This window comes from Diabrotica undecimpunctata, chromosome 10 (assembly GCF_040954645.1).
Source record: "Diabrotica undecimpunctata isolate CICGRU chromosome 10, icDiaUnde3, whole genome shotgun sequence".
NCBI classification, from domain to species: Eukaryota; Metazoa; Arthropoda; class Insecta; order Coleoptera; family Chrysomelidae; genus Diabrotica; species Diabrotica undecimpunctata.
The window spans coordinates 12,322,777-12,337,371 of record NC_092812.1 but is presented as its reverse complement, the minus strand read 5'-3'; the positions used below and the strand labels follow the sequence as shown (position 1 = coordinate 12,337,371).

Sequence of the window (14,595 nt, the reverse complement as noted above, 5' to 3'; positions counted from 1 at the left end):
CAGCTCCAGGGAATTGCTGTTATGATGGAGCCTTGGAAGCATGACGAGGAGTTTTGCCAAAGAATCATAATTGGCATAATTTGAAAGTAATTTATTACTTGTGCTAAAAAAATTCCTGTAAGATTGATTAATATCAATAAATATCAAGTGACTATCAAGAAAGAGAAAAAAATAAGAACCTATGTACCTGTGACGTCCACAATCTCTCAGATGACAATATTCGATAATTTTGACGACACATTTAACCAAATGATTGCACTCGCTGACCAGTCTCTAAATCAGGTGGATAAAAGGAAATTAAGGTAATTTCTTCGGTATTATCATGACATTTTCGTATCTCTTCGTATCGAAAACATATCGTAACTGAGGCATATTCGTAGCATATGTGACAAATATATTAATGACAGACAAATACACTATATACCTACCAATATATTACAAGTTTAAGGACCTAATTGAAATTTTAAAAACTTGATTTTACTTATTAATGGAACGTTAATACCCTTAATAAATTATAAATAAGATTTATGTTTCGTAGATCCTAATATAAAACTGTTATTTATTATTAATATACATACCAACTAAAATTGTAATTTACTTTAAAAATAAACGTCGTCACTGAATCACTCAATTTGTAATTTTACATTATATTTATTGCATTTTCTCCACTCTCTCATAACCCTCAGTGGTTAATGCAGTTAATATTATAAAAAAAAACATTAGTAGTTACCCGCTGATATTTTCGTATGATTGAGTAATTATTATATTAGAGATATTTTAATATGCACATAGTTGTTAGTGTATATATGCATCACCCTGTTTCTTGATCGAATATGAAATGCTTCGGGAAATTTAACAACACTAAAATAATATTCATACGAATGTAGTAGGGAGCTGGAGATGGAAAGTTTTCCTACTTCTGTGATCTTGGAGCTCGATTATTATCTACAAATGACCAGGGGCGTAGCACAGACCTACGGTATCTGAAACTTTTCGGCGAGACGGTGAAAGGACTAAGATATAATGAGAGGTAAATGGGATTTGTTTAAAACAACTAATACTTCTACGCAAGTTTCAGTTAAAAGTTTAAACTTTAAAAGATGTTCTTTTAACAAATTGACAACATACTAGCTAAAATACTATCTATGTGTATACTGGTGCTAGAATTTAGGCAAGAGTATTATAATATCAAGCAACAAAAAGTGTCAGAAGCAATAAGAAGTTTAGGAATACCAAACAAATACACAAATTTGGTAAAAGTTGCTCCGAAATAGATATATTACAAATTTCAATTTAGAAGCAAAGTTCGAAGCAAAAACGATATTGCAGATAGTGTTAAACAGTATAAATTTGAGAGACTAGAAAAGGTCAAGTACCTTAAAATAACACAGAAATAATAAGAAAGAAATACTCGAGACTTATGATCTTGTAGAAGTGTCACCAATGGCCACAATGAACTTTTTTAAAAAGGCTGTGCTGAAAGGACAATTTTAACCTACTAGGATGTACTACATTGTAGGGATGAGCCACAATAGACTCCTTAGGTCGAGTAAACGGGCGATTAAGGTACCACTCGCTTTGAATCTTACCTAACCTACACGAGAACCGAGCAAAAAATAGCATGTACAACTCCAATAACTTAATTCGACAGTTCGAATTCGATAGTCAAAGTGGTTAGACGTCTTCGAGTTTTGTGAATTACTTGGTAAATAAGTTTTTGTAAAAATAAATATAATTTATAATTAATTGATAATAATTAGGTTGCCTGAGAAATATCAGAAATATACAGATTAAAAAGTAGATATATATATATATATATATATATATATATATATATATATATATATATATCTGCTTTTTAATCTGTATATTATGATATACTAATATAAGTAAAAAACGAACATGGTTCATACTTAGAAAACTTCTGAAAACTCTACGATAACTTAACATTAAAACTTAACAAATTAACGAAAACAAAAAACACAAAAAAACTGTATGAGAGTAACTGTAAGTAAGTTATAATTGAATTCTAACTATCCACATTCAGATATCAGTAAAGTGATCGTCTGCAATTCGGGGATTTCCTTGTTTCATGATGTCCCTATTACATCAATGCGAGTTTCGTATCGAATGATATAACCTGTTATTGTTTTAAAATAATTTTTCCCTTATCGGTCACCTCGCAATTTGAATTGAGGAACTAATTCAAAGACGAATTCCTATAAGAAGATATTTAATCCAGGAAAAGCTCTTCAGATTTATGAGTTAATGAAGCAGTCAGAGCCACCAACTTCCACTTCCCAAGCTGTAAAGAATTTTCGGGCAGCCAAGGATGGATAACCGGATTTATAAAAAGAAATGCACTTCATAATATCCACATTACTGTGGAAAGTGCTACAGCAGATGAAGCATCAGCAAAAATATTTCCACAAAAGCTAGCGAAAATTATTGAATATGGGGAGTATTGTACCGATCAAGTATTTAACGCTGATGAAACGGGACTATATTTGAAAAATATGCCTAACCGTACTTATATCTCAAAGGATGAAAAAACTACAAGTGGACATAAAGCAAGTAAAAATCGATTAAAATTATTACTTTGTAGCAATGCATCAGAAGATCGGATGTTGAAAGTGCTATTTATAAATAAATCTCTTAGACAATGGGCTTTAAAAGGCAAAGATTTAAAACAACTGTCAGTGCATTTAATGGCTAATAAGAAAGTCTGGATAACAACAGCTATTTTTACAGAATGGTTAAATATCTGCTTCATGCCAGAAGTAAAAGCGTATATGAAGGAAACATGTCTGGGTTTTAAAGTTTTATTAATTATTGACAATGCAGCAGGTCATCCACACTTAAAACATCCAAATGTTCAAATAGCAAATTAGAACAAGCCTTATTCAGCCGTTGGATCAAGGCATTATTGCAACGTTACAAAATATTACATAAAAGCAACTTACAAATCCATCACGAGTGAACTAGAAAATGAGCCCTTAACAGTAAAAGATGTATGGAAGCAATTTTCTATTTTTTGATTGTATGATTCATGTTGCATCTGCTTCCGCTCAAATTAGACCAACAAGAACTTTAAATGCCTATTAAAAAGGTTTAACCAGCATGTGTAACAAGCAATGCAACCATTCAAACATCAACACTATCAGATTAAATAATTAATTTGCACATGAAGTTGGCAGAGATGGTTTTAATACCTTCAGCCACGATGATATAGATGAATTGCTTGCGGATGATGCATTAAGTGACCACGATATAATTGATCAAACTTTAGATCTAACTTTAGATGGCGTCATGAGTCGACAAGATGATAACGATGAGGAAGAAAAACCAACCTCCCTCACTGCCAAATTAATTCGAGAAGGTTTTCAATTTAGCAGTAAATTGGAAAATAATTTTTTATTAATGACCACAATTTTGACCGACCTTTAAATTACAACTTGAGCTGCAGAACTGCATGTCAGGATATCGTGAGCTACATAAAAAATTACTAGCATCATCATCGTAAAGTTTAATTACTGATTACATTGTTAGAAAAGGAAGAGCTGCACAGAACGAAAATGAAGTTTGTGAAAATCCATTGCCTTTACCGCAAATATCTATTGCAAAGACAGTTTCTTCTGACGATGAAGATGATTTTGAGATACTTCGCAATCGGTGCAAACCATCGTCAGATAGCAATAGTGATTAAAAATGTAAATATAAACCTATATGTACCTATTACTTTCCCATAAAATAAAATTAATTAAGTTTTAAATACAAGTTTTTTTAAGCTTATGTATTAATGTCTTTCATATATTTGAAGTAATTTATCATGCAGCCTATTTCTTTTAATTACTGCAAACTTTTTTGTTTTTGTCTTGGTTTTATGTAATTTTAGAAGGCTACGAAATATATCCCTACTTTTTCAAGGCAAGTAATGTCTTTTTTTATGCGATTTTTTTATATGGGCTTTTCTGTAGAACCTATCCACCGCATAAAACGAGACCTTACTGTATATATAATTTCAGATTTCCTGGACACAAAATACACAAAAGAAAAAAAATTAATGGATTACGATGATTATATTATACACAACTCAATAAATAACCTCTTTACTTTAATTGGAAGAATTAAGAAATCTGCACCAGGCCCTGACTACATACCCATTATTTTTTTTAGAATATGCCCGAGAATGCCAGAGTTTTTAGTACAAATATATAATCACATATGATCTAAATATGTATTTCCTTCAAGTTGGCGTGATGCCATAATTATTCCATTACGAAAAACTGACAATGACCGAACTATCCCAGAATCATATAGACCAATATCGTTAACAAAAATTTTATGTGTAAAGTGTTAGAAAAAATGGTAAACAAAAGATTACTTTGGTACCTAGAACATCACAATAAACTTATTAATGAACAGAGTGGTTTCCGTCAAAATAGGCGTACAGCTGACAACTTGATTGACTTAGAGTCAGAAATTCATGAAGCTTTTGCAAACAAACAAGAATGAATCGCAGTATTTATAAATATAAGAAAAGCATATGGCGACGCAACATTATAGGAAAACTCCACAAGTGGGACCTATAAGGAAATATTTTACACTTTATTAGTAACTTTTTTAAAATTAGAAACTTTCAAGTCAGAGTTGATAATATCTTATCTTCAAAGAAAATACAAACAAACGGCATCCCGCAAGGCTCTACAATAAGCACAACACTTTTTTTAATTGCTATAAATAATAATCTAGATCACTGCTCCCCACTAGGGAAAGGAATACTTTATGCTGATGATCTGGTTATATTTGCTAAAGGTAAAAATATCACATCTACGCAAAAACATATTCAAACTTCATTAGATAGCTTAGGTCGCTGGTCAGAATCCATAGGATTGAAGTTTTCTAGATCTAAAACAAAACGTCAAAACAAGATCAGAATTGCCATGTTAATAGCCAACGGATAGGGCACTTGAAGAAGAAGAGGAAACAAAATGTGTGTTTTTTTCGAAAAAACATTTGCAAGTAAATCCATCATTGTACCTCCAAGGGCAATTGTTACAATTTAAAAATAGCATTCGCTTCCTAGGTATTGCTATCGATAAAAAACTAACCTGGGGAGACCATATTGTAAACTTAAAGAAAACATGTCAAAATCGAAAAAAATTATTAAGAACCATCGCCGCTCATAATTGGGGAGCTGACTTCTCTAGTCTCATGTATTTATACAAATGTCTAATTAGGTCTAACATTTATTATGGTTCTATTGTTTATTCTTCCTGCTAAAAAATCTCTATTACAGCAACTACTAGATACAATACAAAGTAGTGCATTATAAATTGTCACGGGTTCCATCGCACGTAGCATATACGGAAATGAAAAAGCAGATTTGTATGCTAAAGAAGCAACAACCAGCACCGAAGCCACAATAGTGTGCGAAGTAGTAGCGAGTGACATAAAAGTGGTTAATATAAATAAAATAATGTGTATGTGGCAAAACAAGTGGAACACGTCTGCAGAGAAACTTAAAACAATAAAACCGAGTGTGAAACCGTGGAAACAATTAAATATAAGTGGTGTGAACCAAGTAAAATTGACAGCTTACGCCTGGGTCATATCAAAATAACTCATTCTTACCTATCTAATAGAGTCAATCCTCCTACGTGTGAGTTTTGTAATAAAGACCTAAGTGTGTATCACATACTAATGGAGTGTAACAAACACAACAATATAAAAACGAACCATAACCTTGCAACTAACCTCACATCTATTTTAAAAGATGACTGTAATTTGGTAAATGTTATAAACTTCTTGACGAATGTAGGTCTATTTCATCAGTTGTAATTGTAATGTAAATATATTTGTAGAGCAATGATATGTAACTTATGTCGCTAGTAACTCTTAGCAGTTAATGTGAATAAATAAAACAAAAAAAAAATTCAGATTTCATTTCCTCTATTTTTCGCTGAACACCAAGAATTTTTTTGTAAAATTATGTATTGTTTAAATTCCTAGTAGAATTATTTTAAAACCCAGTGTTGTCATAACTTGATACTCTTATTTACTAGTACTATGTAAACTAAATCTAAGCTGTCGTTCATTTTATCACATGAAGTTTGGCTTGACTATTTTCTTGAAATCTCTCAGAGTAAGGAAGCAAGGAATTCTAAAATTAGCGTCATTACAAGTCGACAGAGAATAGAGTAGGTGTTGAGCTGAACAAAACATCAAATTACAGATTTTCCTTCTAATATATACGTTCATTAAGAACAATTTCGATATAATATTCTCACTTCGTAGCTAGTCATACCACAAAATTACTGTCATTTAATTTCATTTAACAAACTAAAGTCCAAATGACACTCATTATTTTGAATTGTGCAATAGTTTTCTTAAATGAGCGTATTGTGTTACACTTCCTGAAATTTAATTTCATTTTCATCTTTGTTAAACAGAGATAAATGAAATAGGAATTCAAAGCATTGCCACCAGTGGCGGAGCTTGATTTATTTATTTTTGTCTAGTGTCATGTCCTTTGATGTGGTACTCTTAACTCCTTAATATTGCCCTTAATTGTTTAGTCACGGCATTTTTCTTATATTTTATCTTGTTCAGATTTGCTTTAATTTTGTCTTCAAAATGAATTGTAATAGTTTTTATTTTTTATTTCTTATGATATTGCCATTATATTCTAATTTTTGCTTTTTTCTGATGTTAATAACTCTAATATTGTGTTCACTTGGCTTGACACGATGCTATTTTTTACAATATCTTCTATGATTTTAAAGTTTCTCGGCACTTAAAACAAAATGTTATAGTCCACACCTCAATATAGCATAAGAAAAGCTAAAGGAATCGAAGTATGCGCAAATGGAGTGGAATATTCATATCATGTCTTGTTAGGACTGTTTCTTCAATATTAAGAACTGGAATTATATGATCACGATGCTTAGGTCTTCTTATTATTGCAGTACTCAATCCGATTATCGAACGCTTAGAATCATATTGGCTGCAATAACTTTGTTTACGGCAGCTCGAAACAGATTAGCCCATGTCTCTTGATCACTCCGAAATTTCGGAGCTAGGATGTCCTTCTTTGAACTGGGCTTCTTCTTTCGGCAATCTTTTTTTGTATCATTGAATTTGGGTATCTTTCAATAACTCATAAATAATTGATCTGATTGCTGTATATTTTGCAATATATTTGCAAATATATTTTTTAGTATTTGCTGGTGACTTGGATATTTTAAAGAATAGATTTGGCATATATAAATTGTTCTCTATGTACAATTCTACAAAACGATCTCCTCTTTTCGTTGTTATTACGATGTACAGCCCGAAATTCCTTAAAATGGTTTCTTTACTACTTTTTCCTTATTTGGCATTAAAGTCCCCCATTATTACAGTCGTGTCTTTGTTTTTTAGATGATTTCTCATCAAATTTCTCTATGTCATCTTTGCTACTACTAGATGTGAGCGCATTAACTTTATAACAAGTCCAGATTAATATCCATTGGCTCTGAGCATGCATCATGATGATTCTGTTCGAAATGTAACTTACAGATTGAATACAACTAGAGACTTCTTAGTGTAACGAATGCCAGGCCATTCTGGTGTTATTGCCTTCTTTTCGGAATAGAATTCGTCGTGGTGGTCAGTGCTACATTCTCATTTTACACTTAAGTATTATTAAAGTAATTTATAATACATGTTTGGTGCACATGTTTAAAGAAAACAGTGTCATCAGCATATCTTACGCTATTCGGTTGAACAACAATGGGGAATGCTCACAACACTTCAATTCTGTTAACATGTTTATGTCTTCTGATAAATTTCCATCAATAATCGAAAGACTGTTTTAAATAAAAATTATCAATTATTTTAATGCCTATGTTGCTGTATTAGCCCTATCTTTTTAAAAATTTCCATAATCTTTGCATACTGAATCAAGCCTACCTTGTAAAAAAACAATTTCTGAAACAAAATTGGATTATTCCCTTTTTTAATATTTGCGACCATGTCTGCATAAACATCTCGCCTCGAATTACTGGTCAATCAGGGACCGATTTAAGCGAACAAGAAAGATCAGTTCCATGGTATATAGCTAATTTCTTGGTATAAACTACCTTGGGTTGACTTCTAGCCAAAAACTGGACGCGGTAGATTAGATCGTTGATTTTCTGCAGAACTTGTGTGGGATTGTATAACCCAGTATGCTCTGATCTGTTTCAAAAGTTGTCGTGTTAAATGTATGTCGAGCTTGGACTTGGCTTTGTCATTTGAAGCTTCAAACTTTTACGGGAAAATTCGCAAACTTTTTCCAATTGTTTTTTTTTTTCAAATTTTTAATGTACGTTAGGGATGAACGTTCTTTTTTGTTGGAAGGCAACCTTCCATAAATAAGATCTTGAAAAAGCTTTATTTCTCTTTTAGTGATCATCATTGACAGAGAATAACCAGTTACTTTATGTTTGCAACTTCTATAGGCTTACAGGAATAGAAGACTTAAAGTATCTCCATCTTTTTGATTATCAGCGACAAACATTGAAATGTATTGAAAAACAATTCTGTCATGTCTTTGGACCATTCCATCTGATTATTAGTCTGATACACTTTTTATCGATTTTTGCCATAATTCTGATTTAAAATTTTAGAATCTTTGATCAGAATGTAACTTTAAAGAATCTCCATGTCTTGATACGACGTGTGCTTTTAAGGCTTCTGCTGCTGTAGTCGCTTCTTAATTAGAAAGGGGTGCAATTTCAGGTCATTTAAAAAATAATCTATTGCGACGATTAAATATTTGTTTCTTTTCTCTGTCATTTAAAGTGGACCAAAAATATCTCCAGAAAGTCGTTCAAAAGGCTCTTCGGAAAGGTATTGTGCCATTTTACCACGACTTCTTGTTCTATAGTCTTTTCTGCGATTACTTAAATCGCATTTCTAACACCAATCTTCTACATCTCCGCGACAACTAATCCAGTAAAATATCTCTCGAACTCTGGCCAAGGTTCTTTTTACTTCAAAATGTATCCCAGAAATTAAGTTCTTGTAACACACTTTTAATGTGTGATTTTGGAAGTATCACTTTTTGGACTGTACGCTCTCAGGACTTGCCCACTTCCGATATAATGGACTATTGAAATGATGCAGAGATTCCCATTGAGCAAAGTACGTTTTTATAGTTCCCCTGCCTGTATGAGCTTATTTTGTGTCAAATAGGTATTACTCCATTTTTATGTCATTGTCGTATGACTTTTAAGTCAGTATCAATCTTTACAATCTTACCAATCAATCATGGATAAAGATAACAATATAATAACGGAATGTACAAATAAAATAAACAGATGGAAAGAATACATAAAAGAGCTATTCGAAGACGACGAGAAAATTGAGGTCATTGAACCAAGAGGAAGAAATGGGCCACCAATCACCAAAGACGAAATTGAGAAAGCGCTAAAACGTATAAAAAATGAGAATGCCAGGGGACCAGATGAAATACCTACAGAAATCTTAAGAATATTAACAAAAAATCATAGGGGCACACTAATAGTAATATTTAATGACATTTGTTATACGGAAGAGATTTCGAAAGAATGGTTAATATTAATATTTATTGCAATACCCAAAAGATCAAACGCGAAGTGCGAAGAGCACAGGACAATTAGCTTGATGAACCATATTCTAAAACTGTTCTTACGAGTGATACATGAACTTATCTATAAAAAGCTAGATGATAGAATAGCTGAAAACCAATTGGGATTCAGAAAAGGCTTTGGCACCAGAGAAGCATTATTTACTGTACAAACACTAATCGAACGATGTCGAGATGTCAATTGCAACGTATTCATATATCTAGTCGACTTCGACAATGTACAACATCAAAGAATTTTAAAAATACTACAGAACACAGAATTATATGATGAAGACGTGAGAATCATTGCCAATTTATACCGATATCAGAAAGCCATAAATAGACCAACAAAAATCGAAAAAAATATCTATAAATCGTGGAGTAAGACAAGAATGTGTGCTTTCCCCTTTATTTTTTAATATCTATTCAGAAGAATTGTTTAAAGAGGCATTAGAAGACGTAAATAAAGGCATATTTATTAACGGAGCACTTCTGAATAATCTTAGATATGCAGATGACACAATACTCCTTGCGGACAGCAGAGAAGATCTTGGTTGATCACATTACCCAATACTGCGAAAGGTATGGAATGGCACTGATGAATACAAATAAACCAAAAATCATGGTAGTAAGCAAGAACAAGATTGAGGAAGACAGTGTTTATGCTAAAGGAAAACTTTTAGGCAGGGTGCACAGATATCAGTACTTAGTTTGCGAACTAAATTAAGAATGCTATAGAAGTACGGAAATAAAACGGCGTATTGAGATTGCTAGAATTTCATTTAATAAGATGAAAGCAATATTATGCAATGGAAAACCCAACATCGAAATTAGAACTAGAGTATTGAGATGTTACTTGTTCTCTGTCCTGTTGTATGGAGTTGAGACGTGGACAATTACAGAGGCGACAGAGAAAAAACTCATTAACTTTGAAATATGGTGTTATCGAAGAATGTGGAAAATATCTTGGACACAACACATAACAAATGCGGAAACGCTACGAAGAATGAAAAAAGATAAAGAAATACTCAACACGATAAAGAAAAGAAAAATGAGCTACTTTGGTCACATACTAAGAAACGAAAAATACGAATTGATGCGGCTAGTCATACAAGGGAAGGTTGAAGGCAAAAGAGGACCGGGGAGAAGACAATGAAGAATCTGAGACAATGGAGTGGAAACATGTCAACAAACAAGAACTTTTCAGAATGGCTGCAGATAGAGTCAAATGGGCCATGATGATCACCAATGTCCTTAGGGATGAGGCACGTTAAGGAGATCAATCTTTTTAGAGAAAAAGTCTCATCATTATCTTCTTCTTGTTTAACGGTGATCACCTGAAGACTTACTTCTTTGGTAACATTCTCTTTAAGATTGCACTGTCTCTGAACCTGTAACTCGTTCAAAGCATCTGGAAATTTTTGTAATTGTTTATTTAATACATTCTGCAAAATTGACATCTGGTCTCTTAATTTTGCTATTTTATTTTTACTAATCCTTAGTTGCTCTTTCAAATAAGAAACTTTAGATTCTAGAGCACTTCTTTCTTTTCTCTGGTCAGTTATGAGAAGTCGATATGCAGTTGAAAAAATAGAAACAGAGGACGGCTACCGACTAGATAGACGGATAATATAAAGCGGTTTACCACAAATTGGATGCAAGAAGCTCAAGATAGAAATAAGTGGAAAATTTTACAGGAGGCCTACGTTCAGCAGTGGAAAAATATAGAAAGTATGGTATATAAAAGAGAACTGCTGAAACCTCGTGAAGTATTTCGGGTGTAATGGAAGAAAAAAATTAATAGGGTTTTCATTTCGTTGTGATAATGGTTATCAAACTATTTTCTATCTGCATCTATTAAACTATCTGCATGTGGGAAGCTACGTAAAGTTAGTTTTAGTGATACTAGATAGTACAAAATACTATTTTATTTCTAAGATTAGTTTGTTATGGTGTTTACCATTATTCAAAAATAATAAAAAATAAAGTTAAATACTCACCAATTACATTGAAGTTAGTAGAATCTTATTACGCCGAAATCTAAAAAAAATATACAAAAATAATAAAATAAGAAAAAGTATTATATATTAATATATTTGAATTAACTATTACAAAATACACTATTGCCCAAAATAAACAGTACTGAAACTGAAACATAGATGTCTCTTTGTGCGCGCTGTCATATTCAAATTAACTAGTATAGACCTGTCAAGTAATCCTTAAACAATTAAGGCCTAATTTTTAAAAATGGTGTTAAGTACAGAGGAGAAAGTGTTTCTTGTGGAGCATTATTTTCGCTCATACGGAATCGGTCGACGTAATAGTGCAAGTCTGCACGTGTGTGATCAATTCACACAACGGTTTAATAAACGTTCTCCAACCTAATGCTGTAATTTTGAAGGTTGTTGAGAAGTTTACAAATACGGGTAAGGTATTGTGGCAGCGAAAAAGAAACTCAGGGCGTCCCAGAACAGTTAACAATAACGATAACCATGAACGTGTTTTTGAGCGAATCTTGGAAAATCCGAAAGCCAGCCAGACAAGAACAGCGTTGCATCTTGGCTTAAAACGAACTTCCTTGCAAAGAATCCTGAAGGAGCTGGATGCATTTTCGTATATGGTTCAGATACATCAACAATTACATCCCAGGGATTATGACAGTAGAGTGGAATATTGTGCCAGAATTCTTGAAGAACAGTATGAAACTCCTGAATTTTTGAAAAATGTATGGTTTTCAGACGAAGCAAATTTTCATTTGTCAGGCCATATAAATCGTCGCACAAATCAATTTCTGGGATTCGCCAGACCAGATGGAGTTCAAGAAGTTCCTTTACATAGCGCAAAAGTGAGTGTCTGGTGTGCAGTTTCGGGACACGGAATCATTGGTCCATACTTTATCGAAGAAAATGGTAGGCAAGTCACAGTTAATCAACAGAGGTACATACAAATTTTAACACGATTTATCCCTGATCTACGTCAATTTTGTCGTGCACATAATTTAACATTTAGAGACCAATTTTTTCCAGCAGGATGGGGCAACTTGCCATACTGCTGTCGCAGTTCGTCAATTTTTTCAGACACATTTTCTAAACAAATTCATTTCACCATTTACTGACTTCCCCTATCCTGCACATTCTCCAGACTTAACATACATTTGGAGCATGGCTGAAACTGCCATTTTTAAATGGGCACCACAAACCATCAATAAGTTAAACAATGCCGTTAGATCCTTCTTCGCCGACTTGAGATAACCTTTATTCCGTAACGTTACGAAAAATCTGGAATATCGGTATGAAGTCTGTCTTGAGAGAGGAGGAGCTCATTTAGAACTTGTTATAAAGTGCCAATAATATGTATTTTTTAAAACAATAAAATAATTACAAGTTATTATACAAATAATTAATATATAATAATATAATAATAATTACAAGTTAATATACAAATATTACAACTAGTATTTTCTGGATTTCCATCAAATTTTTAAATCCCAATTTTTTTTTTCGATTCGCGACTAATGGCGCTGTAATTACAGAAAAAACAAATCGTGGACATACTGCAAAAACTGACCAAGTCGAAATAATTTATGTTGAATATTCCGTAATTTTATTTGAATTTATTTTTAAATAATTTTAAAAGGATTATATATTTTTTCGTTCGTAAAGTATTAAATGGTTGAAGTTAGTGATTCTACGTACATAGCTCTAAAAATCGTACTAATCTTTTTTTTCGAAAAAAAAAATTACTTTGGATGTAAAAATATGCTCATATTGACATCATGGCCAAAAAAAAATTATTATTGATCAATAATAAAACACAAAGAAAATATTTCTAATTTTATTTATTTAGAGTGTAAGGCTAAAGTTTTTAATAAAAATGTTTACTTATTTTTTTAAATTGGAAAATGATAACAAAAATATAAAAGTTTTTCTACTAGAATTAATCTGAATTGGAATCGGAAAGTAGAACTAATCCGATTCCTAATCGGACAATACTGATAGCTCTGGAGCAACATCTTTTTTTCCACTCTCTGATGGTATTGACTAGTACCAAGCATGGAATTCAGAGGGAATTGTTCCTGTCTTAAATAATTTTAGGAGATTCTGCTTTTTAGGTGTAGAAATAGAAATTTCTTTAAAGTATAATAAATGATATTCTTTTATAGGAATTACAATTCTGTAATATCTGCTTCATATCGGATACATTTAATTTTTAGCCAATTAACACGATTTCCGTTTTCGTTTTCGTCAATGGTTCTATTTTTAAGAGTATTAGCAGCTACGATCTTTATATCAAGGAAGTCATTATACTATATTTCCTGTACGTTATTTGGGTAACTTCTTTTGTTTTGGCCTCTTTTGAAGCATGTCAGTCTAATAATATTTAAACAATCATGCATAGTGTATACTAGAACATTCGTTTTAGCATTTTTTACTGCACTGTGCTATTACTATAAACAGAAATAATGCTACAATAAATAGATTTCTGTTTTGACCACTACAGGTATCAGAGATAGGCATGTACCTATTTCTGAACTGCCTCTTTTACCATTAATATCAGTTCATGCCTAGCAGTGGGCTTTTTGACTAGCTGCTTCGTAAATTGTGAGATTGTACGCGCATAGCTTTTTACTATAATACATTGGTGGGACGTCTAAAGAAAGTATTTGCAGAACGCTTTGTAAATCAAACGTGACACTTAAAAAACTATTATCAGTCATTGCGCGCTCTTTGTCTGATTTTTTTGCTAGATTTGCTTCGTCTCGTATTTAAATGTGATCCTATTATTATTTTTCTTCTAAATCTGCAGCTTTTGTCTTTAATTAGTTCGTGCATGTTAGACACTGATCCTTTTTAGGCTTAAAAAAGGACAAATTAAAGTTGGTATCAAAAATTTGGTAGTAAGTTATTTGAGATGCATATTTTTTCCCGTTTCCTTGCAATCTAGATAAATTAGAAACTAATTAT

General features: G+C 32.3%; 1 long non-coding RNA gene across 1 annotated transcript in view; it reads right to left on the bottom strand.

The window, feature by feature from the left end:
* LOC140452024 (uncharacterized) overlaps positions 1-14,595 on the bottom strand; it is a 387,923-nt gene that overhangs the window by 313,931 nt on the left and 59,397 nt on the right. Inside the window, exon 2 of the long non-coding RNA XR_011952121.1 lies at positions 11,632-11,671. This is a non-coding gene — a long non-coding RNA (uncharacterized lncRNA). The remainder of the gene's footprint in view (positions 1-11,631; positions 11,672-14,595) is intronic.